This window comes from Lissotriton helveticus, chromosome 1_2, assembly GCF_964261635.1.
Source record: "Lissotriton helveticus chromosome 1_2, aLisHel1.1, whole genome shotgun sequence".
Lineage (NCBI taxonomy): Eukaryota > Metazoa > Chordata > Amphibia > Caudata > Salamandridae > Lissotriton > Lissotriton helveticus.
This window is the reverse complement of record NC_136058.1, coordinates 284,950,436-284,978,136: the sequence shown is the minus strand read 5'-3', so window position 1 is coordinate 284,978,136 and position 27,701 is coordinate 284,950,436. Positions and strand designations below refer to the sequence as shown.

At 42.5% G+C, this 27,701-nt stretch overlaps 1 protein-coding gene and 1 non-coding gene across 2 annotated transcripts in view; one reads left to right on the top strand and one right to left on the bottom strand.

The window, feature by feature from the left end:
* Positions 1-27,701, top strand: part of LOC144807851 (uncharacterized) — a 182,176-nt gene that overhangs the window by 45,417 nt on the left and 109,058 nt on the right. The window lies entirely within an intron of this gene.
* On the bottom strand, positions 22,154-22,208 carry LOC144808132 (U7 small nuclear RNA). The gene has a single exon (XR_013606660.1). It is a non-coding gene; the product is annotated as a U7 small nuclear RNA (small nuclear RNA).

The window sequence follows — 27,701 nt, the reverse complement described above, 5'->3', positions numbered from 1 at the left end:
TCCAGGGATTCGAGCAAAAGGAACGGAGTTTGCATCGATTATGTATGTATAATTGAGTTCACGGGTAATGCTGCACAGTCGCCTTTTGAAGACGTTTTTACCGCCAGCACGGTTTCCCCGTCTATGTATTTTTCTGAATGCTTTTTTGTGGCTACGGAAGCCGGATTAGTTGCTTCCGCTGTGGCTGTCTCAGCCAATGAATTCCCTACAGCGTGAACGCCAACACGCTGATGACTCAGTGTATGTATCAAGTGAGTCTTTTGTAGTTCTTTCTGTAAAAGAACTACTTGTTCCCAAAGCGATTTTTGCTTGATTGTGTCACCTGTGTCATCTTTGTAACCGTTTTGAACCCATTTCTGCAAGTCATTATTGTATGATTTGACGCAGGAATGCGAATCGCACACTATTAGTGTCGGGAATTCGCGATCGGCAATGTCGAGCGCCATTTTTAAAGCTATTAATTCAGTTTGTTGACCTGAATTGTCTTTTACAGATTGTGATATTGTTACCAGTGGCATCAATTTACATCCGCGCCACCGGCATTTAACAACCTCGCACGTAGCCTTATAAGTTTGTTTTCCCCAAACTGAGGGTTGTGCATATCCGTCTGTATATATTACACAGGCGTACTGTTGTATAGGCAGAATGTCGTTAGGCAGAGGATATTCTTTTTCATATGTTAGAAATCTCAATTTTTTCATTTCCGGATCAAAATAGTATTTCACTTTTTCTGTAGCAAGAGAATTTTCCCATTGTATCCATTTTGGATCTAATGCCACGGTAGTTAAATTACATGGGCTTGTTAATGCCTCGAAGGCTGATTCTGCTTTTAAAACAGTAATCCGTCTGCCTTGGGCCTGGGCGCTTTCTTTTGCTACAGCTGTTTGAACCGCATTTACAAAATTTTTCGCAAGATTGAATGATTTTTCAGCTTGTGAGTACAAGTGTGATTTGTGCGCTATTGGTACCTTTTCCCCCTCATTAGAGGTCAGGTACGTGAATCCGCATCTTCCTGGGATGACTCGGATTACAAGGTTGCGTGTATTATCACGAGTTTGCAATTTTGTTTTTGCCAACATGTCTGTTTGCAATGATCTAAAAATTTCTGTGTGTTTTTGAGTCCAATTGATTGGTTTAAAATCAGGTTTTATTAATTCATAGAGAGGTTTAACCCTCTCTGCATAATTTAGAATGTAAGTTCTTCCGAAATTCAGGAAACCTAGTATTGATTGTAAGTTCCTCAGCGTTTTTGGTGCTTGGAGTACAGCACACTTCTCTAAGAAATTGTCTGCCAGGCTTTTGCCTTCACTTGATAATTCATATCCTAAAAACAGGACTGTTAGATGGGCAATTCAGGACTTTTTAAAGTTGAATTTGTAACCCTCTGCAGCAAACCCAAGTATTATTGTGTTTACTCTTTTCAAGTGAGTATCCAAGTCATCATCTGTCAGATAGATATCATCGACATAAGATAATGCTTCATCATCATATATTTGTAGTAACTCTGTTACTCTTGCTGAGAATAATCCTGGGCTGTTCTTGAACCCCTGTGGGAGTCGACAGAAATTTTTCTGCGAGCCCATTATTGAGAAAGCGGTCAAATACCTGCTTTCAGGTGCAATGTTTTGACAAAAGAATCCATTAGAGATGTCTAATGTTGTTTTGTATTTTTTGCACACGATGTTATTCATTAGTGCTGCACTGTGTGAGTTTTGTACTGCAAACGTTTTGCAACATGAGTTAAGGTGTCTGTAGTCCAAAACTAGACGATATGAATCGTCTGGCTTGGAGACAGGAAACAAAGGATTGTTCATTTGTGAGGTGCATGTTTCAATCACCCCCTGGTATTCAAGTTGATCTAAGATCTCCCTGACCTGTTTTTTAGCTTCTTGCTTAATTGGGTACTGCCTTTGTGTAGTTGGTTGACATTTTAATTGGATTTTGTGAGGAGGAGAGTCCTCATCCCATCCTACATGATTTTTATATATTGCAGGAGCTTGGGCTACTGCCCACTTTCTTGCAAGTGTATATTTTTTATGAATTGGAATGTGATTTGAGAAGGCAGGCATAATCATTTCTTCGCCATGAGGGCACTCCCTGACAAACTCTGGTGGCCAGTCTTTTTCAGCTAAAAGGATGTCATAGCCTTTGGAAAGGTAATCCCAAAATAGACCCCTTATTTTCCTAGTCTTATCTCCCTCTATACGTAATGTTATCTCATATATTTTATGAGGTTTGCTAACTCTGCTGTCTGCAGTTTCCACTTGAATGTATTCATTTGTGTCCACATTCTCCAGATTATTCATCAGGATCTTGCGAGCTATGGTCACTTCTGCTGCGCTGTCTAGCGCTGTCTGGGCCCACTCTCCGTTTTTCAGCTGTGTCCTCAGTATCCTCGGCATGTTTGACTATTTTAATGCTGGCTACCTTTTTTCTTGGAAATTTTAATTTTTTACTTTGATGAGCAGGTTCCTTGTCTTTGGACTTGACGTGCTCTTCCCTTTGTTCTGACCGTCCTCTTCTTTCCGATTTCTGCGAGGAAGTCTGAAAAGATCGAGAGGGACGTGTATCAATATCTTGATATCTATCAGGTTTCTTTATATTATCCCTATTTCTAAGGTTGTATCTTTTCTCAGAGGGCTCCCTCTGGGGAGACTTGTGTCCTTGGTCCGGAGATCTTTCTCTCCGCCGAGGAGCCCTTCCTCTGGACTGGAATCTTTTTTTCTTTGGGAGTGGATTGTTTATTTCCATCCCAGCTCTTTTTTGGAGTGTTTAGATTATTTTTAATAAATATTTTTTCTGGATTTTCAGTTAGTTGGGGTTTTACTGGTTTCCCACCCAAACTATCTCTTCCTAGTTCTTCATAGGATTTTTCTATGATTCTGGCAAGTTCAAATGGTTGTTCTGCTATATCTGTTTCTTTTAATTTCTGGAGGAATGTTATATCCTCCGTTGCCAATTGAACCAACTCTCTATATGCCTGTGTTAATTCTTTTATTTTAACTAAGAGTTCTTCACTTGACATTTTTTCAATGTCTGGATGTGGTGTGTGGCTGGCTAGAACCGGCCACGTTGCTCCTGGTCTACCTAGTGGACCGAGCCTGGTGATGTGATTATTATGTTTTAGAGGCGCCTTTAAACCAGAGCAGGTGCTCTTGGTATTTTAATGGGATTTCCACCTCCTCGAAAGGGGTGTACTCTTCCGGAGGGTCCTCTATTTTGTAATAGTGGAATTCGTGTGTGACAGCGTTTGCTGCTGGAAAGTTTATCCATGAATAGAATACCTCTGTCTGCCGATATTCATGTGCCTCAATTACGAATATGACTGTACCACCTCTCGATGTCAGTGCATTTTCTATAAGTTTAAGAGTTATAGTTTTTCTTATGTTTTCCGGGATGATAATTGCACCCGGTTAATTTTCATTAAACCCTGTAACATCGAAATCCGCGTTGATTTGCATCTACTGCAGTTTCACCGGTTTCGTTGTTGTCGCTGTTAGTTGACATTGTTTTAATGAAAGTTTGCAGAGCAGGTTTCCAAGGAAACAAAGATTAGGTGCACAATATTTTGAAACACTGTATCCTTCAACGTTGAATAAACCAAAAACTATACATAGAAATCTCTTCCTACTAAGTTCCGGCGGATTTTTAACCTTTTACCCACTCCAGACGTCTTTTGGAGTATTTACGGGAAAAGGGTCTGTGTGAAAAAGCACGACTGAGTTACTCTAACGTCTTGCGTTAGATTTCTCGCCTTACCAAACATTGGGCGCCATGTAGTATAGTTCCTATATTCCCAATAGGCTCTGCGAATTGGAATAATATATTCAGCAGTGTAGACGTAGGACTGAGGTTATCTAGGTCTCTACTGACTATATTAGACTTAAGGTTTGCCAGCTAGCTCAGAGGTCACTAGAAACTTTCTCGAATAAACGAGGAGGAGTTTAACCTCCCTGGATAGACAAGAAGGGATTAGCTTCTGACAACCATAAAACATGACAACTTTGCTCTCCCTGAATAAGAGTGTATCTCTAGAGTCATGTGAAAACAAAAGACAGCTATTTCACTCAGCCAAATGTGCGTACTTAGTTTCCCCAGAATGCAGAGAAAAGAGAGACGGGCGTTTTCAATAAAAGGTGTTATTTATTGAGCAGTCTTCTTCCTCATACAAGAGAAATGAATTGCCACGATTGTAATACTCATGATAAAGTAAAGTGCGTACAGTAAAAGGAGGATTATAAAATAATACTGTAAAAACATTGATATGGTTTCTTAGCCATATGATACTTTAAAATAGATAAAATAGATACATACATATATACATTGACTAATCGTACTCAATTGGTGCTTCAAACTACGCCTACCCCGGTGTACCTGACCTAAGCCTAATACGTGGGAGGGAGTAAGTAAGTAGCAGTTTAAGTTAAGTTTGTTTTGCCAAGAATCTGACTCAAGAATTCTCTGTAAGGGTTTAGTCAGTTCCGTACCTGGGTAATAGAAAGCAGGAGGTCTGGTATCTCTCTCTCAGGACTCGATATCCCAGCAACCCGCAAGGGTAGGCTGGAAACGCCGGAGCTGGATTTCTCGGCCGGAGAAAAGACAGTGTCTTTCTCAGCGCGTCAAGGAGGAGGGGCAGCGTCCGTGGGCTCTCGCATCAGCTGGGCTCTCGGAAGTAGATAGCTGCTCTGCTCCAGAATTACCACTGTGTGTTTGCTTAAGGCAACGTTGGTATATTTATACCTGAAAGGTGCCTGGGTTTGACGTAAGGTTGGACATAAGACGTCAATAAAGATGTCACTAAGAACTGGCCGTTCTTACAGTGCTTTACTGGAGTTCTAGGACGAAATCAAAACAAAGGCAAGGGGGATTTCCCAGGTTGCTGGAGGCTTGGTTTTGTTTAGAGAACTCAGTGTGCTTACTAGGGGGCCGGAGAAGTAGCCTTGCTTAATGTGACAGCATGTGCTACGACTGAATTATGGATATGATTATTATGCCGTTGTATGGATATTATTGATTATAACCGGACAAGGGCATAAAATAGGAATATCGATTCAGGTTTCCTAGATAACACACTACAATATACTTACTTGTAGGGGTTGCCACAGTGGCGGTGCGTCCATTGAGGGCGCTGGGGCGTTGCCCCACTAATGCCACGGCTTTCAAATTCTTCGTTCTACTTCTCTGACGCTAATTCCAATCAGGACTCCTAAGTGGAATTAGCGTCGGGAATAGTAATTTTTACCCCTACGCTATCCAACGCTTTCCCTACTTTTGCACCCATTGGAGTGGGATAGTCATTTTAACCCCTACACTATCCAACGCTTTCCCTACTGATGCACTATTTGGAGTGGGAATAGTAATTTTTACACCTACGCTATCCAATGCTTTACCTACTGTTGCACTCTTTGGAGTTGGAATAGTAATTTTTACCTCTACGCTAACCAACGCTTTCCCTACTGTTGCACTCACTGGAGTGAGAATAGTAATTTTTACCCCTACGCTATCCAACGCTTTTCCCACTGTTGCACCCACTGGAGTGGGAATAGTAATTTTTACCTCTACGCTATCCAACGCTTTCCCTACTGTTGCACTCACTGGAGTGGGAATAGTAATTTTTACCCCCTACGCTATCCAACGCTTTCCCTAGTGTTGCACCCACTGGAGTGGGAATAGTAATTTTTACCCCTACGCTATCCAACGCTTTCCCTACTGTTGCACTCTTTGGAGTGGGAATAGTAATTGTAAAACCTACACTATCCAACGCTTTCCCTACTGTTGCACTATTTGAAGTGGGAATAGTAATTTTTACCCCTACGCTATCCAATGCTTTCCCTACTGTTGCACTCTTTGGAGTTGGAATAGTAATTTTTACCCCTACTCTATCCAACGCTTTCCCTACTGTTGCACCCACTGGAGTGGGAATAGTAATTTTTACACTTCTGCTATTGTACGGTAATAATATTGGATATTATTTAATTATATTATGTTACTATATATATATATATATGTTTTAACAAATATGATTGTAACTTTCATTAAGTATTTAATTATTATAAGTTAATTTAAGTATTTTTAAGTATATTTTAGTAATTAATTTTTAATATTAATTTAATTTAACACTGTTTTTAATAAAGTCGATATTTTTATAAACTAAGAGGCAGATTTACGTTGCCTGACGCATCTCTGCAAATCGGCAGAGATGCGCCAGGAAAGATTCATCCTTGCGCCACCCATGATGCGCTGCATTTACAATGCGGCGCATCATGGCGCAGGAATGAACAGATGCGTGTCGCATCTTGGGCGTAAAGTTGGCGCAGTGCTGAAGTTGTGTTGCGAGCGGCACGCAACTCCATCACTGTTCCAACTTGCCCTATCTTTAATGTGGTGCGTCAAGCCTTACGCCTGCTTCAAGCAGGCGCAGGGTTTTGACGCATCAGCGTTGGGAAAGTGATTCAGTGAAATCTTGTAGATTTCACTGAGTCACTTTTCAGGGACGTTCCTGCGACGGAACGCCCCCCCTGCACCGGAATGCCTACATGAAACCTGACGCAGGTTTCAGGTGGCGCAGGGCCTTACACCGTGACGCATCTCCATAGATGCGTCACGTTGTAAATGCCTCGTAGGGATGCGCCACGTTTACGCCGCCTTGCGTGATGCAACAGCGGCGTAAACGTGGCGCATGGGGCTTATAAATCTGTCCCTATATTTTTGTAAACGATATTTTTTACTCGATATTTTTGTACTTACCTGTTTGTAGATACAAACTCGATATTCTGTCTGTCGATATTTTGTCGCCGATATTTTTGATAGTAGATATTATGTCCCTCGATATTATGTCAGTGATCCCATCTCCTGTTATTATTGAACCTGCTTCACAGTGTTAAAATTATCGCTGTTTTATCGGCAGGAAACTGCCGATAAAACGGCGATAATGGGCTTGATAATACGTCCTTGTTAATTCCCATAGAAGCCCATGTTAACCTCAGAACATGGGCTCCTATGGGAATTAACAAGGGCGTATTATCAAGCCCATTATCCCCGATTTATCGGCTGTTTCCTGCCGATAAAACGGCGATAATTTTAACACGGGTCCTTGATAATATGCCTCATAATTCCACCAAAGGTACCTCCAGCACCAGCCTGAAATCTCTATATTGTCTTTATTAGACTTAGGGAGCCTCCCTTCTTTCGAGCCACTTTATTCACACCCTTTGCAGTTCCTTTCTTGGGAAGTTGCTTTCATGATAGTTATCAAGTCTCTTAGATCTATCCATCAAACGTAAACATTGTATTGATTCGGCTTACAATAGTAGACCATACAATATAACACACACGATTCAAGAAAAATAAAACAACACCTGTACAAATTCTATTGTCCTATCACATTTCAGAAAACTACCATTTAAAAAAAAGTCAAAGCAATCGAATAATATGCATAAATAAAAATAGTCAATTACTGTATGAAAATAAGTCAATCACTCCTGCCATCTCAATGCAATATCTACGCTGTAATTTTACTATTAGATGTTGACATATGGATACATTATACTCCAAATATCCAACAGTGTATGCCAATCCCTCCTGACTCCAGGACCCATTAACCCTCAGATGCAAGTATAGGTGGGTGAGATTTGATATATAAACCCAATTCTACAATTAGTTCATTGGTTCCTCTGTACTAATGAAGTTACCTTGCTTTTCTTCTAAAATACAGATGTGCTTAGTCAAATATCTGTCTAAAATGTATTGTGCGGGTGTAGGTAGAGTCTCCTGGCTGTAAAGGAATAAGAGCATAATGGCATAAAGCGCAATCCCATTTCATCACCACCTTAAGTGCATTGCAAGCAGTAGTCTGATTTTTATCTGACCAAGTCCTCGTGTACATTCGTAAAGAGTGTAGCTTGAATTATCGTCGCTTAGCGGCTGAAAACGGCCGCTAAACCGGCGATAATTGCCTATCGCCACCCTTGGTAATATGCCCCTAAGTTCGAACAAATCTAGCAAAACACAACAACTCAAAAAACATGCCATGGTTCAACCACATTGCAAGGTCTTTAGTTAGCATAGGATGTCAGAAGTTTTGAACGAATCCATAGAAGAGGATTCATTCTACACTGGAAGTAATTAAAGACAAGTCCTGGTCACAAGTGTTCAATTTGCAGGGAGGTAGGCTCTTTTTACTGTTCCAGGAAACCAAACCTGCCCTCCTCTGCGGCAAGAGTCTGGACAAGGTTTACCCTGGAATAAAGAGAAATGTATTTATAAATTCTATCGCTCCATTAGCAAGCTGTCGCTAACTGATGTTAGCGACAGCTTTTAGGCGATAGCGAGCGGTTTGGGTCCCGCTTTGCATGTCAGCGATATTTATCGCTAATAACATGCAAAGTGGGCGTACCCAACCTGTTAGCGACTGAAAGCAGTCGCTAACGTCGCAGGCATAGCGATGGAAATATTCCCGCTATCGCCAAAAACCGACGCCTGCTCAGACCAGTTCTTAGCCATGTTATCCAATGGGAGGTGGATAACATGGCTAAGAGCATTTCGTCGCTAATGCGTGAATATCACTGTATTATCAGCGATATTCACACATTTCGCCGCGATATTATAGCACAATGGAGAAAAACGTTGCTAATAGCATGTTTTCTTTGCTAACATATCCAGCGATAGGCAGCGATAAAAAAATCGTCGCTAAGCCTATTTAGCGATAATTATCGCTACTTGTTGTTAATATGCCCCTTAATATCCATCCAGACCCGCTCCCAGTGTGAGCGGCTTCCCATTCCCATTCCTATGCATGTATCTGCTGCTGCCGGGTTGGTAATGCTGAGTGGTAGTCACAGGCCGTGGAAGGTAATATACTATGCTCATAAACTGGTGGACCATGGCATTATGCAACCCTATATCTTGTGGATTGACTGTAGGCGGTGGTAGTGCATCATCAGCCTCAATTGTACGCACGGTTATAATAAAACTTGGCTAATCTTGCTCAGTTGTCCACCTCGTTCACAAGCCAATCTCAGTATTGAACTTGGATGTGAATATGGGTCAGGAGCCCGGCTTTGTTATAGGGGTTTTTGAAATATGAATAAGGTTCCAGTTTCCCTTCTTTAATGAGAATGCCGCATCTCAACATGGTCTCCTTTTGCACCAGTATTGCTTCTGCCAAAGCGGTGTCAGACCTCCATGTTATGGTTGTTCCTCGTTTATCCACTAAGGCAGGGATTGGAGATAAAAGCTACCCTGTACAAATTGTGCGATTTTACATCCGATAGACCTGGTAATGTTCTATTCACTTTTATCATGTTGGCTCTATTTAGGATATCTTGTTGGCCCCTTGACTGATAAGTAGGTGTAAATAAGATAACTTTTTGGAGGTGTTGGAAGTAAACTCCAGATCATTCGGGACCATAGGGCTATGGTGCTTATACAAATATGTGGAGCTACTGCTATTGAACATTTTGATCAAGTGTCCATCTTTGATTATTCAGGATCTGTGCTTTTGCAATTGGCCATCTTTTGAGGCAGATACTATGGGCCCGATTCACAGAACTAACTTAAGACAAAATCCTAAACTTACTACCATTTTGGTATTCACAGAAGGCACTTACTCATGTTGGTATTCACAGAAGACACTTACTCATTTCGGTATTCACAGAAGGTAGGAATCCTAACTTTAGGAATCCCAAATTCCTTCTGTGAATACCGAAAGTCTTAAAGTTAGGATTTGTCTCAATTTAGTAGTAGTAAAGTTAGGACTCCTAACTTTAGGACTCCTAAATGCCTTCTGTGAATACCAAAAGTCTTAAAATTAGGATTTTTCTCAATTTAGTAGTAGTAAAGTTAGGACTCCTAACTTTAGGACTCCTAAATGCCTTCTGTGAATACCGAAAGTCTTACAATTAGGATTTTTCTCAGTTTAGTAGTAGTAAAGTTAGGACTTTGGAGTAAGTGCCTTCTGTGAATACGAAAATGGTAGTAAGTTTAGGATTTTGTCTTAAGTTAGTTCTGTGAATCGAGCCCTACGACTGTAAAAGGAATTAAGGGCCCGATTCACAGAATGAACTTAAGACTCAATCCTAAATTTACTACTATTTTGGTATTCACAGAATGAACTTACTTCTTTTGGTATTCACAGAAGTTAGGATTTTGTCTTAAGTTTGTCTTAAGACAAACTTAAGACAGACTTAAGACAGACTTAAGACAAAATCCTAACTTCTGTGAATACCAAAAGTAGTAAGTTCATTCTGTGAATACCAAAATAGTAGTAAGTTTAGGATTGAGTCTTAAATTCATTCTGTGAATCGGGCCCTAAGATTATATCAAAGTGGCCTTTAAGCCCAACCCGGGCACTAGCTCATCTGCCCAGTTGCATACACGTGGGGGTTTATTGATAGTGCTATGCAGAAGCTCAACCATGATGGCTGGCTACTTTCTCTGGTTCAATTGTGGATGGTCATTAGTTGGTGCAGCTGCATTTACTATTGTTCCTCTGGGGGCTTCCAAGGCTGCACATCTGCTGCTTACTTCAAGCCTAGCTGCTTCTCGGTTTGCGCAGTAAAGTGGTTGAGCATGGCATATGCAAAAGCTCTGAGCATGCTAGGCCAGAAGTATCCGGTGGGCAGCTAACTTGTCAAAATGACAGCAGGTTAAAATTTTGGTTGAGCCAGTGAAAATATTTACTGCTGCTCTTCTGTGTGACTGGCATGATGATCGTAAGCGGTTTTCAGTATGTTGAGTTTCTACCAGTGATGACCGTAATGCAGCAGCAGCCTGTGCATGGAAGAGCGCTCTGTATCATCAAGTAATGAGGGGTCCGGCGAGACCTCTTGCGGTGATCCCTCATTATTTGATGAGACTGATTGCTTGACGTGTACAAAGTGGGGTACCCATTAGGCTGAAGAGAGGTATTGAAAATCGCCCATCAGATGCAACGGTGTACAGTTAACAACAACACTGTGGGCCTCGCTCACAAAGACTGTGTAGTAACAACGTAGTAACACCTTTTAGATTATACGTCATTTGTCTTTATTAGACAAGCCACAGATAACATCCAGTAAGGTTACAGGTCAATTCATAATGCCTTCACAACCGATTACACTCAAATGCCTCACACAGAATACAGAATAATACAAGAACTCCAAATTCTATGACTCCACAAATATAATTAAATAAATACAACTTACCACAAGCTAGCTATCTACTACACATCTTCCCCCTTTTGAAAAAATAAAATAAAATAAAACTGAATAACAAATAAATTCATTGTATCTTTCAGGTCTTTTAACAACTCTACCAAAAGACGTTTGAACCTTAGATAAAGGTCTATTACAGATAGCAATATCATGAGGATTATCATTAGAATCATCCACAGGATCACAAGGAATAGTGGATGATTCTAAGGTATTATCATAACACCAAAATGGAGATGATGAACAATGTTGAGAGGATGATGGTGAATCATCAAGGACAGAACGGGCCAATGCTAGGCGACTAGTATGCCAGGTCTCACCATTGTCCAAAGTAACAGTGTTATGATGAATATTGGAAATTTTCCTAGGTTGAGAACATTTGTTAAACCCTTTAGGTACTTTCCTTGGATTTTTAACACAAACCCACTGACCAACTTGTAAATCAGATGGACGGGTACCATGTTTGGCATCATAAGCCAATCTGTTTTTTTCTTGAGAACTATTCAATGTACTTTTAACATCATCAAGATTACAAAAAAACATTCCATTTCGCTTCATCCATCCAGGATTGGTTTTAGAGAAAGGAACTCTACATTGTATAAGATAAAAGGGACTTTTCCTAAAGAAGGATGAGGGGTAACTCTGTAAGACCATCACATTTTCTTTAGTTCATCATCTCAAGATAGTTTGGAATTCCTACATAACTGCAAGGTATCTTTAATAACTCTATTTAACCTTTCCACAACGCCATTGCAGGAAGGATGATATAAGGGAGTAACATTTTGTTTAATTCCATTGACAGAAAGAAAATTCAACATTTCTTTAGATTTAAATTGTACACCGTTGTCAGTAAGTATAGAAGCAGGAAATCCTTCTTGTAAAAAAATAGATTCTAAAAATGTGATAACCGATTTCGTGTCGATTTTATCAACAATACTGAGCTCAAACCATTTTGAAAATAAATCAACCAAAACAAGAATGTATTTACTTGTACCATCAATCCAGGTGAGTGGACCCATTATGTCCAATGCAATTTATTCCCAAGGTAAATTCAAAGAACGAACTACACCTAAGGGAGGATTAGTGGACCCATTATGTCCAATGCAATTTCTTCCTAAGGTAAATTCGGAGAACGAACTACACCTAAGGGAGGATTGAATGTTTTCTTTGACTTATCTGAAGTTTCACAACTAATACATGATCTGACACTTTTCTCAACACAACTATCAACTCCTGGCCACCAATAAAGATCTTTAACTCTTGATTTAGTACGAGTGATACCAGGATGACCTACATGTGATTAGTGAATAATGTGTTCTCTTAAAGATATAGGAGGGATCACCTTATCACCTAATGGTCATTGACAGTAAGTTCATCCCTAACTTCCCAAAACGGTCTTAAATTGTCAGAAAGATTTTGGGGCATATTACTAAGAATAAGCGAAAATTATCGCTAAGCTTGGTTAGAGGCAATAATCTCATCGCCGTGCTTCGCCTATTTTTATCGCTTAGAAACCTTGCAATTATCAAGGTTTATCTCCTAAGCGATAAAAATCGGCCGAAATGCATGAATATCGCTGTAAAGTCAGCGATATTCATGCATTACCGAGCTAATGCTCTTAGCCATGTTATCCACCTACCATTGGATAACATGGCTAAGAACTGCTCTGGGCAGGCGTTAGCTTTTGGAGATAATCACGCTTAGCGCGATTATTTCCAAAAGTAGGTAATAGGAGATAGCGATGTTAGCGACTGTTTCCAGTCGCTAACATCTTGGCACGTCCACTTTGCCTGTCATTAGCGATAAATATCGCTGACATGCAAAGTAGGCCCCAAGATGATCGTTATCTCCTACTAGCTGTCGCTAACTGGTGTTAGCGACAGCTAGGTAATAGGGCGATAAAATTATCGCCGCTTTAGCAGGAAAAATTCCTGCTAAAGCGACGATAAGGCCCTTGGTAATATGCCCCTTTTTTGTTAAGCATGTTCCAACCATTAACAATTTTGGATTTAACTTCAGTCAAAAGAGAATCCAAGGTATCTGCTTCAAACCATTGTTCTTGAGAAATGCAGGGGCATATTATCAACAAATAGCGATATTTATCGCTAAGTAGGGTTAGGGGCAATTTTTTTATCGCCGTGCATCACGGGATTTTATCGCTGAGATAACGTGCTATTAGCAACATTTACCTCAAAAGCGATAAAATTCCTGGCGATAGCAGCAAAATCCGTGAATATCGCTGAGAATACAGCGATATTCACGCATTATCGCTAACAGGGTCTTTGCCATTATATCCACCTCCCATTGGATATAATGGCTAAGAACTGGTCTGAGCAGGTGTTAGTTTTTGGAGATATTCGCTCTCGCCTGTGTTGGTAATAGGCGATAGCGATGTTAGCACTGCTTTCAGTCGCTAACAGGTTAGGTACGCCCACTTTGCATGTCATTAGCGATAAATATCGCTGACATGCAAAGCGGGCCCCAAACCGATCGCTATCGCCTACAAGCTGTCGCTAACTGCTGTTAGCGTAAGCTTGCTAAAAGGGCGATAGTATTATCGCTGCTTAGCCGCCGAAAACGGCCGCTTAAGCGGTGTTAATCTCTTATCGCCCGCCTTGGTAATATGCCCCTTAATTTCCCAACTTAAAACGGCCACAGGGCGCGTTTACACAGTGGTGAAGGGAGGGGACAGGGCCTGAGGTGACGTGTACAAACACGCCCTGTGGTGTATTTTAAGTTGGGGAAAAAATTCCCCTTGAATCCTGAGGGCACCTGGGGGCCAACTAGCCCACCAGGTGCTTCCAGTAAGCGCCACTGCCCTGCGTTTCAGATAGGTGGTCCAGGCCATGCCCCTTTTTACACCTCTCTGCAACGGCGCTTACTGGAGGTACTTAGTGGGCTAGTTTGACCCTAAGGACTCTCAGGATTCAAGGGGACTTTATCCTCCAAATTAAAATGGCCACAGGGTGTGTTTGCACACATGTCACTTCAGGCCCCCCCCTCCCTTCACCAGTGTGCAAACACGCCCTGTGGTGCGTTTTAAGAGGTGGTTTTAACCCCCCTGCCCTATTATGTACTAGGTCTTACAGAGGAGGCCATGGTAATCACAGGGGTACCGCAACGCATAGTGTTCCTAGAGTATGTAGGTGTTTTCGCTGTATTCTAAGTGTCTTGTAGCATAGTACTGGCTCTATGACTGGTTAGTCAGACTCAGTTACCACCAGTACCCATTGGAAAAAGTTGAGGGTACAGGATGATTTTGCAACAAGGTTTCTTTCTGCTCCTCTGTTTGTTCTTTCTGCATGTCTTCCTTCTTCCTGTACTTTTCGTTATCTTTGAGGACTTCTGTTGCTTCTTTCTGCATTTCTTTTTTTTCTCTCTGTACGTTTTTTCTTCTTTCTTCACATGTCCTACCTCTGTAGGCATAGTTAGAAACTAGCTTTTAAAAAACCTTTGAAATTCACTTAAAAAACCATAGGTTTCAGTCACATTATAATTAGAAATTAGCATTTAAAAAACCTTTGAGATTCACTGAAAAAAACATAGGTTTCAGGGGTGTTATAGATAGCTTGACATTTCACTCGTACAAAACCCTAGAAATGTCCCCGTTATAGTTAGTTCAGCTAACTATAACTTGCGCGCCCGCAATGCACTGCTTATGATGTCACATATTACATCACTCATGACATGGTCATGACATCACTCATGACATCACTGATGACATCTCAAATGACATCACTGATGACATCATCCTTGTGATAGAGTGGCAGACCTCCTCTCACCCTAATATAACCTTTGATACACACACTCAAAAATAGAAACTAACATTTTCAAAACAATGGACATACCTATACCACTTACAACACACCTATTCAGTAATTCCAAGATCTACATACACGTTCACTCATTCACCAACAGTGCTATACAGTTACTCATACATGTACTTACTCATCATATGTACTCATACACCTATACATCCTGTTACACACCGCCACTCATCCATAGAGTTACTCACACACATAGTCACTCATGCTAACAAAGAATCAAACATCCATTTACATGCATATACAGTTATACACACACTACCACACTTACTTCTACAGAAACTTACACATACTTACTCTTTTAAACAATCACTTATAGAAACACATACTTATTCATACAGGAACTCTTATAATCTCTCACTCTCGCATATACTCACTTATATATACCAATACTCACATATACTAGTCCATACTAATATAATAAAGAGAGAGCCCAAACCTTTGAGGCGGGTAATCTCAGGAACCACAGCACCAATCACAACACCCAATACAGCGTTGGAAAGGGCAGTTGCAGCAGAAGGACATAGGCTATGCAGACGCCCACCATATACATTTAAAAGGTAAAAGAACCGGGCCAGCAAAGTAGTCCCTTGTGGGCGTGTCTGCGTTGTGCTGTGGACGTGTGCTGGGGCGTGACAAATGCTGGGGGCGTGTGGTACGTTCTGCCCTTTGGGCTGGACTGTTCCCATGAGGCACAGGGTCAAAGCTGATTTGCATATGGTCATGTCTGAACTGGGGTGGTGTGGAGTGCAAAACAAATGGATTAAGGCCCAGATCGCTGTACTGGGGTGAATGTATGACATTTTTCTGCATTCTGTCCATCCACTTGTTTTTGCATTTGTCACCCCGAGTGGGATGGGTATGCTCAGACGTGAGTCCCATGCTCTCCAGACCACTGGAGTCAAGCGATCCTGGCTGAAGAGGGCTGATAGCCAGTACTAGGATGCTAGATGCTGGTCCAGGAAAGACATGGCTTGGCAGTTCGGGCTGGACTGTTCTCATGAAGCACAGGGTCAAGGCTGATTTGCATATGGTCATGTCTGAATTGGGGTGGTGTAGAGTGCAAAAAAACAATGGATTTAGGCCCAGATCTCTATACTGGGATGAATGTATGACATTGTTCTGCATTCTGTCCATCAACTGTTGTTTTTGCTTTCTGCCTTTCAAGCCATGTCTCATATTGTGTGCTGGGGGCGTGGTCGTGTGCGGGGTGAGGGATTATGGGGAAAAAAACCATTCCAGCGCTGGGTGTCCACCCTGCTCCCTTTAAATACCCCTGCACCCCATAATCATAACCCACCCTTACTCCTTAAAATACCCCAACACCCTTAAACACTAACCCATCTTAACCCTATAAATATACCCTGTACCCCAAAACCCAAACGTCCCTAAACCCTAAAAATACCTCTGTACCCCAAAACCCAAACCTAGCCCTTAACCCTATAAATACCCCTGTACCTCAAAACCCAAACCTACCCCATATCCCTAAAAATACCCCTCTACCCCAAAACCCAAACCTACCCCTGAACCCTAAAATACCCCTGTACCCCAAAACCCAAACCTAGCCATGAATCCTTAAAATACCCCTGTACCCCAAAACCCAAACCTACCCCTGAACCCTAAAAATACCCCTAAACCCCAAAACCCAAACCTAGCCCTGAACCATAAAAATAACCCTGTACCCCAAAACCCAAACCTACCCCTGAACCCTAAAATACCCCGGTACCCCAAAACCCGAACCTAGCCCTGAACCCTAAAAATACCCCTGTACCCCAAAACCCAAACCTAGCCCTGAACCCTTACAATACCCCTGTACCCCAAAACCCAAACCTACCCCTGGACCCTAAAAATACCCCTATACCCCAAAACCCAAACCTAGCCCTGAACCCTAAAAATACCCCTGTACCCCAAAACCCATACCTATCCCTAAACCCTAAAACTACCCCTGTACCCCATAACCCAAAACTATATCTCAACCCTTGAAATACCCAAACACCCCAAAACGTATACCTCAGTACCCCAAAACATATACCCCTATACCCATACTTACCTTATCCAAACATTAATAAAAAAACATGCTTTTACCATTCATGCATTTACAACGAATTTTGTTGTAAATGTATGTGTGGTAAAAGCATATGAAATGTAATGCCATGCGTTATAATGGCATTGCGGAGTCATGGTACTTTCGTAATGAAAGTATGCAGAGTGATGGTATGCGGAAAGAAAGTTGCGGAATAATGGGTGTTTACCCTCCCCCGGTAAGTACATTGGTGGCATGGCGGCTCACATCTCCAGCAACATACTCATATTTTTTCACCACCGATTTGAAAAATGCACAGGTCTCTCTCATTGATGGCCAGCACCGACATACACTTTTAGACACACCTCCCGCCACAAGTTCTAGAATTGCGACCTTTAGAGCTGGGGAGCTACGTTCGAATCTCGGCATCAGCTCAACATCCTGTGATTCCAGGCAAATCACTTTGTCTCCCGTGCCTACCACAAATGAATGTGTTCTTCTGTAATGTAAATTGTGCTCATGCCATGCTGTCGAGTTCGCGCTATATAATATTGCAAGGAAAAATAAAGTAGGGAAACTCGAGTTCACACACTACTGAACGCGCACTCTTTAAGTGCATCAGCAATGCACTGTGAATCGGAGCGTTTCACAGGCCTGTCACAGATAAGAAATGCTATCAAAACGAAATCCTACAAAACAATATACTACTGGCCGGCAGCAATTCATACCCGGACAACGTTGGGACGGGCTGCTAGTTTAAAATATATGTAGTTACTTATAAAGACACTATTGAGACAGGTATTCACTCACTAACACACCCACACACACACTCATCCACCAATACAGTCCTGCACACATACTGTCTTCAACACATACAAACAGTGACTCGCTCATTCATGCATCTATGCACTAAGTAATACCCTCCACTGAACCATACAGACACTCATACTGATACTCGAAAAACCAAGTAATAACCCATATAGACACTCATGTAGCTACTCACCAACCAATGCAGTCACTTATACACAAAGTGAGAGACTGATACAGATATTTACATATTTAAACATTACTCACTAACCCATTTATTCACTAAGATACACTTTATCAGTCCGTTATACAATCAATTTTACACACAAAAAAATCATCAATTTAGACACTTATATACCCATTTATTCTTCCATCAACCTTGAGACTGTCAAAAGTATGTTTTACCTATGTCAAAAAATAAACCCTATGGGGCAGATTTACAAGCCCCGTACGCCACATTTGCGCCACCGCTACATCACTTTTGTGACGCAGCGGCGGCACAAAGCCAGCGCCATGCTGCGGGCTATTTACAACGCGACACATCTGGGGTGATGCATCACGTTGTAAAGGCCCAGCGCCACATGTGGGCGTTCCGGCACAGGGGGGGCGTTCCGGGGCAGGAACGCCTCCAAAAAGTGGCTGAGTGAAATCTACAAGATTTCACGAAGTCACTTTTACGGCCATGTTGCGTCCAAACCCTGCGCCTGCTTGAAGCAGGTGTAAGGATTGACCCAGCATGTTAGGAATAGGGGTACCCTGAGCCTTGCTGGAGTTGTGTTGCGCTTGCGTCACGACTCCAGCAATGCGCCGCCTTTTCCCCTCGGGGATGCGACACGCATCTGCCCATCCGTGTGCCACGGTGCGCCACATTGGAAATGTGGCCCATCAGTGGTGGCGCACATGTGGGCATATGCGTCACAACTCTTCTGGCGCATCCCTGCTGACTAGCAGAGATTCGCCAGAAGTTGTAAACTGCCCCTATGCATTTATTTCATCTTTAGCTTATGCTCTGATTGGCTGAACACAACACAAAGAGAAATGCGGCTGCTATTTCCGGACACAGTGACTTGGTCCCCGTGTCCTAAAATTGAAAATAAGGTATAAGGTGGAAAGGCAGGCGAACCACGACTGGGGAAGAGGCCCTTCTGGCCAAATGTCCCAAAAATATTTTTGGGTTACCGCAATACCACGGGTGTCCTGAAGGAGCCAGTCCCACAGGAGCACATAGGGTGGCGTTGGCTCGCACAAGAGTCTTGCGAGATTGGAAAATGTTAAAAAAAAGGGCAGAAGCAGGGGGTGAATTTCTGCTGTGGGTTGCTGCACACTGACAGATGACCCTGCGATGAGGTGTTAGCTGCCCGAAGGGGTCTGGGGACAGGGCCTGGCCTAAGACCAGGGCCAGCTCACCAACTACTACCAAGCAAAGTTAAAGACATTCGGGCATATTACCAACAAATAGCGATATTTATCGCTAAGTAGGGTTGGTGGCAATATTTTTATCGCCGCGCATCACCGGTTTTTATCGCTGAGATAACTTGCTATTTGCAAGGTTTATCTCAAAAGCGATAAAAATCAGGCGAAATGCATGAATATCGCTGAGAATACAGCGATATACATGCATTAGCGACGAAATGCTCTTAGCCATGTTATCCACCTCCCATTGGATAACATGGCTAAGAACTGATCTGAGCAGGCGTTAGTTTTTGGCGATAGCGGGAATATTTCCATCGCTACGCCTGCCTTGCTAATAGGCGATAGCGACGTTAGCGACTGCTTTCAGTCGCTAACAGGTTGGGTACACCCACTTTGCATGTCATTAGCGATAAATATTGCTGACATGCAAAGCGGGCCCCAAACCGCTCGCTATCGCCTAAAAGCTGTCGCTAACATCAGTTAGCGACAGCTTGCTAATAGAGCGATAGAATTATCGCCGCTTAGCGGCCAAAAACGGCCGCTAAAGCGGCGATAATGTCATTTTGCCAGGCTTGGTAATATGCCCCATTGTACTCTGGGGAGTTGGGATAAGAAGATATGGTAATAAAATATACTTTAAAACATAATTTCACTGAAAAAATAAAAAAGTGAAAGCGACATTATAGATAGGTGAAAATGTCACATACCATTTTAAACCAAAAAAATACACTGCGATTCAACAGTTATAGTTAGAAAACTATAACTTGTGGCCTTGCCATGCACTGCTTATGTCCTCACATATTACCACACTCAGGCCATGTTCTGTGAAATCAGTGATAATATTACTGATGCGGAATGAACTGCCATTATTGACAACAACACTGCGCGGTACGGGCGTTTGGGCCTGTGCGGCAGGAGCATGAAATCTGACGCAGCGATGCTTATGGTGATGGGTCAGTTCTTATAAATATGCGCCCCACGACAGAGAACTTACCTTGTGTTACTTCACATTTACCTAGCCATGCAGGGCTGCACAAGGTGGCATTGCACTGCTTGGTAAATCTGTCTTATGGATTATTTTGTCCTTTCGTGATGTAAGGCAACACAATTCAGTGATAAATCTGACCCTAAATATTTTCTCCACACTTTGCGCTGCTATGTGTTACTTTGCTTTGGCACAACACATACCTTAAGTTTGGAAAAATAAAACCCAAGCTCTAACTTGGGCCAGGTTTACAATATTTTGATGCACAGCATTGCAGCAAGCCTTCCCCTGCACTGGCGCACAATGGACTACCAAGCGCCAACCCCTGTGCCATGGAGCAAGGGTGTCTGCGTTGTAGGGGTGATTGTTTTTGTGCAGGAAGGGACACCTTCCTTCACGAGAGGTGTTTTCTTCTTTCTATGTGTGCTGCATAATACAGCACACATCGAAAAAGGAAACACACGTGGAAATAAAGGTATTTTTCCTTGTTGTGCCTCCCCTGGGGAGGCGTAGGAATATAACACATTCCCAGGTTTACCAAACACTGTAAATCTGGGAATGCGTCAGGTTCAATGGATGTTGCATGGAGCCAGCCACAGCAGCACCCATGGAATACCCCTTCATGCAGAGTAACGCATGAGAGGGGGCCATAGTTGCAATGCCATGAAAAGCCATGCAGGGTGACTTTATGTGGCCTTGTAAGTAAGGGCAGGCACACTGCGCCGCCGGTGAGTCAAAAAAAGTGACACACTGGGCTTATAAATACCTGCCTCAGTGGGCGTCGGCTCTCCCCGAGCCTGATGGTCTTTGTAGTGCCTTTCAATAATACTCCAGTGAGCTGCTTCACTGCGATGCAAAATTTGGTAAGTGGTGGGAGTTACAAGTAATGCTGATGCTTCGTGCCTTGCTGGATCAAAGCCTCTGAAGAAATGCTCAGGGAAGCATGAAACGCGTCAGGCTGGCAGATTTATGGACAGTTTTCCTTCCACTGTGCTGTCACTTGCACGAAATAAACGGAGTTTAACCTTCCTGGTTTGTGGCTCATGGGGTAACTCAAGATTTTTGGATATATATATATATATATATAGATATATATATATATATATATATATATATATATATATATATATCTATATATATATATATATATATTTGAAAGCTATAGAACTCTAAAGGGACCTGCGGTACTGCACTCGTTCACATCTGGCAACAGTGCTGACTCTACAGGGACCTCTGGGGATAGCCTGCGGTACTGCACCCTTTCACACCCGGCGACAGTGCTGACTCTACAGGGACCTCTAGGGACAGCCTGCGATACTGTATTCGTGCAGCCCTATTCAGACTCTACAGGGACCTCTGGGGGCTGCCAGTGGTACTGCACTTCTTCCTGCTCCTCCAGAGACGTTTATTAAGTTGTTACTCGGCCTCGGCCTTCCCTCGCGGAATCCATATTTCGCACCTCGACTGTGATGTCAACAGTGTCAGTGTCTCTTTAGCCAGTGGGCCCGGGGCCGCTACTTTACACTGTGCAAGTCTGTTTAGTTGAACTTTTAGCTCGTTGCAATCATTTATTTATCGCTGGAGAGACAACTACTGACAAGGCATTCTATTTAGCAGCAAATCTAGAATGGAGATAACCTGGAATAAAAAAAATCCAGTTAACAAAACAAGCTACAGTTAATTGGGCAATTTTCGGCAATCAACGACGAGCCTCACTGTACTCGTTTATATAAAATCGGCTGGCAACATCCACCATTAAGTAACTTGCATAGTAAAAGATATCCATAAATGTATTCCCTACTTCCTATTACAACGAGTTTGATAATAATATCCAAGTAATTCGACATCAATGTTCCATTCGATTAAGATTAGAATTTAGACGTTTTTCCACATCTTACATTAACAATGATTTGGCGGCTTCTCTTTAAGAGAAACCTTCTAGACAAATAGTAAAGAGCTATGATCTTAAAAAGATAATGTGCAATTTCACGTGGTAGGGCTAAGAAATACCTACTTTTAATAGGTCTTGCCAAATTATTAATTTTTGATTGAAATGGAAAGGAGTAAAAGATCTGCGGGTAGTAAAAGAAGTTAATATTGACAATTTAACAAAGAAAAACAAAGAAAAGAAGTCCATGGCATTGCACAGAAAATATGCAAATATTAGTACTGCGGCCACGCCCTGCTTGAGATCCGACAAACCAAACACCTCACTGGTTTAGAATGGCTCGCTATTGGTTTGGACGTCACTTTAATGAGAGGCGTGGCGTCCATGCTGGATCGGGTTGAAAGACGTAAAACCGGGAAGATATTTTGCTAACAAGCGGCCATGACAGATTGGGGTAAAATGTCGGCCTTGACAGAATAACGTAAAGTCGTCTCGCGCACATGTCACTCTGAGGAGCTCTTTTTCCGCCCAGCTACTAGCTGCTCTCATCAATCTGTCCAACTTTATTATGGGGCATATTATCAAGAACGGGCGTTACATTATCGCCGCTTTTATCGGCAGGAAACTGCCGATAAAACGGCGATAATGTGCTTGATAATATGCTCTATGAATTCCAATCGAAGCCCATGTTAGATATGAAGACATCTAACATGGGCTTCGATGGGAATTCATAGAGCATATTATCAAGCACATTATCGCCGCTTTATCGGCAGTTTCCTGCCGATAAAAGCGGCGATAATGTAACGCCCTTTCTCGATAATATGCCCCTATATTTCTACCAGGAGGGTTCAGGACAACTATTTAAAAGAACAGATGTAATTTCATTGTATTCTAAATGAAGGTTTACTTTACTGCCTCTATATTTTGCACTATGTCCTGGTGAGACCCACTGATTCACTCTTAAATCGGTAAAAACATTAGCATTATCGCAACAGCAGGTCTGCTTCATAATATTTTACGAAACTCTATATAATTGAGTTGAATTGTGGGGCATATTACCAAGGGCCCTTATCGCCGCTTTAGCAGGACTTTTTCCCGGTACAGCGGCGATAATTTGATCGCCCTATTACCAAGCTGTTGTTAACACCAGCGACAGCTAATAGGCGATAGCGAGCATCTTGGGGCCCGCTTTGCATGTCAGCGATATTTATCACTAATGACATGCAAAGTGGGCGTGCCAAGATGTTAGCGACTGAAAACAGTCGCTAACATCGCTATCTCCTATTACCTACAAAGTCGTAGTTTTAGAAATATTCGCGCTAAGCGCGAATATCTCTAAAAGCTAACACCTGCCCAGAGCAGTTCTTAGCCATGTTATCCAATGGGAGGTGGATAACATGGCTAAGAGCATTGTCACGATAATGTGTGAATTTTGCTGTATTTCCAGCGATATTCACGCATTTTGAATGATTTTTATCGTTTCTGAGATAAACCTTGTCGATAGCAAGGTATCTCAGCGATAAAAAGCGTTGTAGCGCGGTAATAAAATTATTCCCGCTACCCCTGCTCAGCGATAAATATCGTTATTGCTAGGTAATATGCCCCTGTGTCTTTTTGTAATTGAACTAAAATTGAATTGAAAAAGCAGCCTGTATATATAGAAGCAACTGCAGAGATTTACTAAGATTTGACACAGTGTTTGCGTCACAAAAGTGACGCAAATCGTTGTGAAATCTTTTTTTCTGATTTTCTTTCCAGCTCTAAACTTGATGAAAATAATGTGAAAGTAACATTACTTAGCGCCAAGAGGGCGTGCCATAGGTGGAGAATGGGCGTTTCCATGCAACCCACGGTTTCTGATGCTAAACCCTATTTACTAACTAAAGTAGACCGGTTTTAGCATCAGAAAACTGCACTCTTTCGAAGCAGGCGCAACGAGTGATAGATGCTTTATTTTCTCCTTCCTTTTCTGACTTTGTACGTGTGCTGCACTTTACAGCACACATACAAAGAGGGAAAAGGGTTAAAGTCAGTCAATGCACCATGGCGTAAAGATGTTTCCGTGGCGTACGGCAACGGATTTCTGCGTCGGCTCTAGGGAGAAAGTAGGAGAGTGCCAGATTTCTATAAATATGGCGCTCTCCTCCTCTTTCCTTTTCACGCAGCGCAGCATTTGTGGCTGCTGCACTGCGCTGTGTGAGTAAATGTTAAATCTGGACCTGCGTGTTGATTCTTAGATCTAGCCTTATTCAAGACCTTTTGATTTTAATAACATTATATATGTAATATACTTACTTTTAGGGGTTTCCACAGTGGCGGTGCGTCCATTGAGGGCGCTGGGGCGTTGTCCCACTAATGCCACGGCTTGCAAATTCTTCGTTCTACTTCTCTGACGCTAATTCCAATCAGGAAATTCCAATCAGGACTCCTGATTGGAATTAGCGTCGGAGAAGTAGAACGAGGGACGCTGAAGGGGGTGGGAGGGGGCGGGGCTGCGGCAGCACTCAGGGAGTTGAGTGACAGGCAGCAGCACACTACAGTCACAGCAATGCTGTGCATGTTCGTTTTTGGGCTGGTAATTTTTATGATTAGCCCGAACATGCGCACTAGCCTTCCCCTTAAGAGATCAAGGGTTGCATCATGCCCTCAGCCCCTGGTCTCCTAATGGGCAGGGAGTATTTCTGCCCTCAACCAATCCTGGCGCTGCTGGAGCAGCGTCAGTAAAGTGGTTGGCAGTGACGTCCCGGCTGTTCCTGTCTGTTCAAGAAGAGCGTGTGCGGGACCCCGGCCCAGGAGCAGTCCACTCGAGCAGAAGCGGCGCGGATCAGGTACGTTTTCTTTGATTATCTGTTAATTTTAAACTTCCCCGGCATCCCAACTCCCCGGCGAGTATTGCTAATGTGGCTGTGGTCAGGAAAGCAGCGGATGGCGTGAGTGGCCTGCTCCTGGCACTTATAGTATACTATCGATTAAAAAAACCTGCAAATAGCATGAAGATGCATGCACTTGCCTGAGTCCTTCCGAAATTCAAGCCCAAATACACAAATAATCCTTCCTCTGAAGTCTTGTGTTTAAAGCTGAAGAAAATGTAGCTGTCAAGTAGGAGAGTTTAATTGGAAATCTTTGCAGTTTGGCATGTTAGACCTATTTTCAGTGAGTTCTTCAGGCAGCCTCGTGTGTGAGCAGACTTCTTCCGAGCGCTTAAAGCTGTTTGATGTCCTTTTGCTTTAAGGTAGACAATTAGACTTTTTACAAACGAGTCAAGCATTTGGATGTTCTAGTCCCCTGAACTTAGTTTTTGATTGTAAAGCGTTGATGTGTCTCGTGAACATATACAGTTAGTAATAATTTTAGTTCCCAGGGATGCTCGGTTTCTTTGCCACATGTCCTCACCCTCTGCCGCATACCTTCTCTCTCACATATTCCCGCACCCAATAAATCTCCTTCAGCTCTTTTGCCACATTCCCTTACTCTGCCCCTCGTTTATCCTCGTTCTCTGTCACTCCTCCTATGTGTGCTTATAACATCTCCCCCACCGCATTCTTCTTTTTAACTATAGGACAATACCTCTCAGAAGTGCACCCCTTAGTCTGGAGCACTCTCCCTACATAAAACCAACTGCCCTGGTCTCTCTGCTCTCTTTATTAGTACAACCCCCTTCTCTCTCTCTCTCTCCACCTCTGTACCTCTCCCTTCTTTTCTCTTCCTCTATTTCTCCCTTCCGTCAGTCTGTCATTCCGCCTCTTTCCTCTTGTTTATCTCTTGGTTTTTGCACATTTTCCGTCTAAATCCCACGCCTGTCTCTCTTGTCTCCCATTTCTATCAGCGTGTTTTCCACGTCTTCCTGACATTGTCTCAATCTAATTCTTGCTCCACCTTTCATTTTCCTTTCCTCTCACTGGGGCATATTACCAACAACTAGTGATGATTATCGCTATGTTGGTTTAGCGGCAATATTAATATCGCCGAGCTCCGCCGATTTTTATCGCTTAGGAGCCTTGCTATTATCAAGGTTTATCTCCTAAGCGATAAAAATCGTCCGAAATGCATGAATATCGCTGTAAAGTCAGCGATATTAATGCATTACCGAGCAAATGCTCTTAGCCATGTTATCCACCTACCATTGGATAACATGGCTAAGAACAGCTCTGGGCAGGCGTTAGCTTTTGGAGATAATCGCGCTTAGCGTGATTATTTCCAAAAGTTGGTAATAGGAGATAGAGATGTTAGCGACTGTTTCCAGTCGCTAACATCTTGGCACGCCCACTTTGCATGTCATTAGCGATAATTATCGCTGACATGCAAAGTGGGCACCTAAATGCCCGCTATCTCCTACTAGCTGTCACTAACTGGTGTTAGCGACAGCTAGGTAATAGGGCGATAAAGCCCTTGGTAATATGCCCCACTGTGCCTTATGCCATCGTAATTCTGATTTCTATCGACCTGGTCCTCTGCCATAATCACTTTGGGGCATTTTATCAAGGGTTTTATCTCCTCTTTTTTGCCTTTAAAAGCCAAAGAAGCGGAGATAAAAATATCGCCCTTTCAACAACAGGGTGCTAACATGCAAAATCGCATGTTAGCACCCTTTTTCACTACGCTTCCCTTTGCATCTTTAATGAGATGCAAAGTGGGCGTTCCAGAGCAAAATAATAGGAGAAATTTAGCTAAGTGACATTTCTCCTATTAGCAAGCTTCACGCTAACCCTGTTAGAGACAAAAAAAGCGGCGCTAACCTGCTTTTTTACGTCTGCTAATTTTCAGACTTAGCCATGTAATCCAATGGGAGGTGGATTATATGGCTAAGTCCACCATCGGCTATCACCAAGGATATCCCTATCCTTGTAGTTTTATCACTACATTACCAGCGATAACCTCCCAAAATGTCGCTATCGCTGGGTTTTTTATCGCCTCGGCGGTTAGCGTTGTTAATAAGGCGATAACCAGGCAATATTATCCAGCGATAGCGGTCATTAAAAAAACTAACGCTAAGCGCCCTTAGCGTACATTTTCCCTGTTCCCTGTTAATATGCCCCTAGTCTTCTCTCACCTCACTTTCTTTTCATTCTTCACTTCTTCGGTTTAATTTGTAGTTGTTGCATCTCTGCTCATCCCCAGCAGAGCGAGTTGTGAGGAAGGAGTTAAATATAAAGGAAAACACAATGGTGTCAACAGGTGGTGGCTGTGAGACTGCACCAGTCTTTATTTGGCCAGCTGAGCTTTAGAGCGGGCTGTTGATCTGGGGGTCATTGTGATTCCTCTGGTAGGTGTGAAGGGAGAAAGGTAAAGGAGAGACATACCGGTAATGTGAGTTACTACTTAAAGCTGTTGATTCTGAGGTCACATGCATGTCTTCCCTGGCCCTTGTGGTGGATTCTTGAAATTGTTATTTCTAAATTTTATATCTATATAATACAAGTGTATGAATGAGTAAATACTTTATAAATATGTAGGGGCATATTACCAACAAGTAGCGATATTTATCGCTAAATAGGCTTTGCAACGATTTTTTTATCGCTGCCTATCGCTGGATATGTTAGCGGTGAAAACATGCTATTAGCACCGTTTTTCT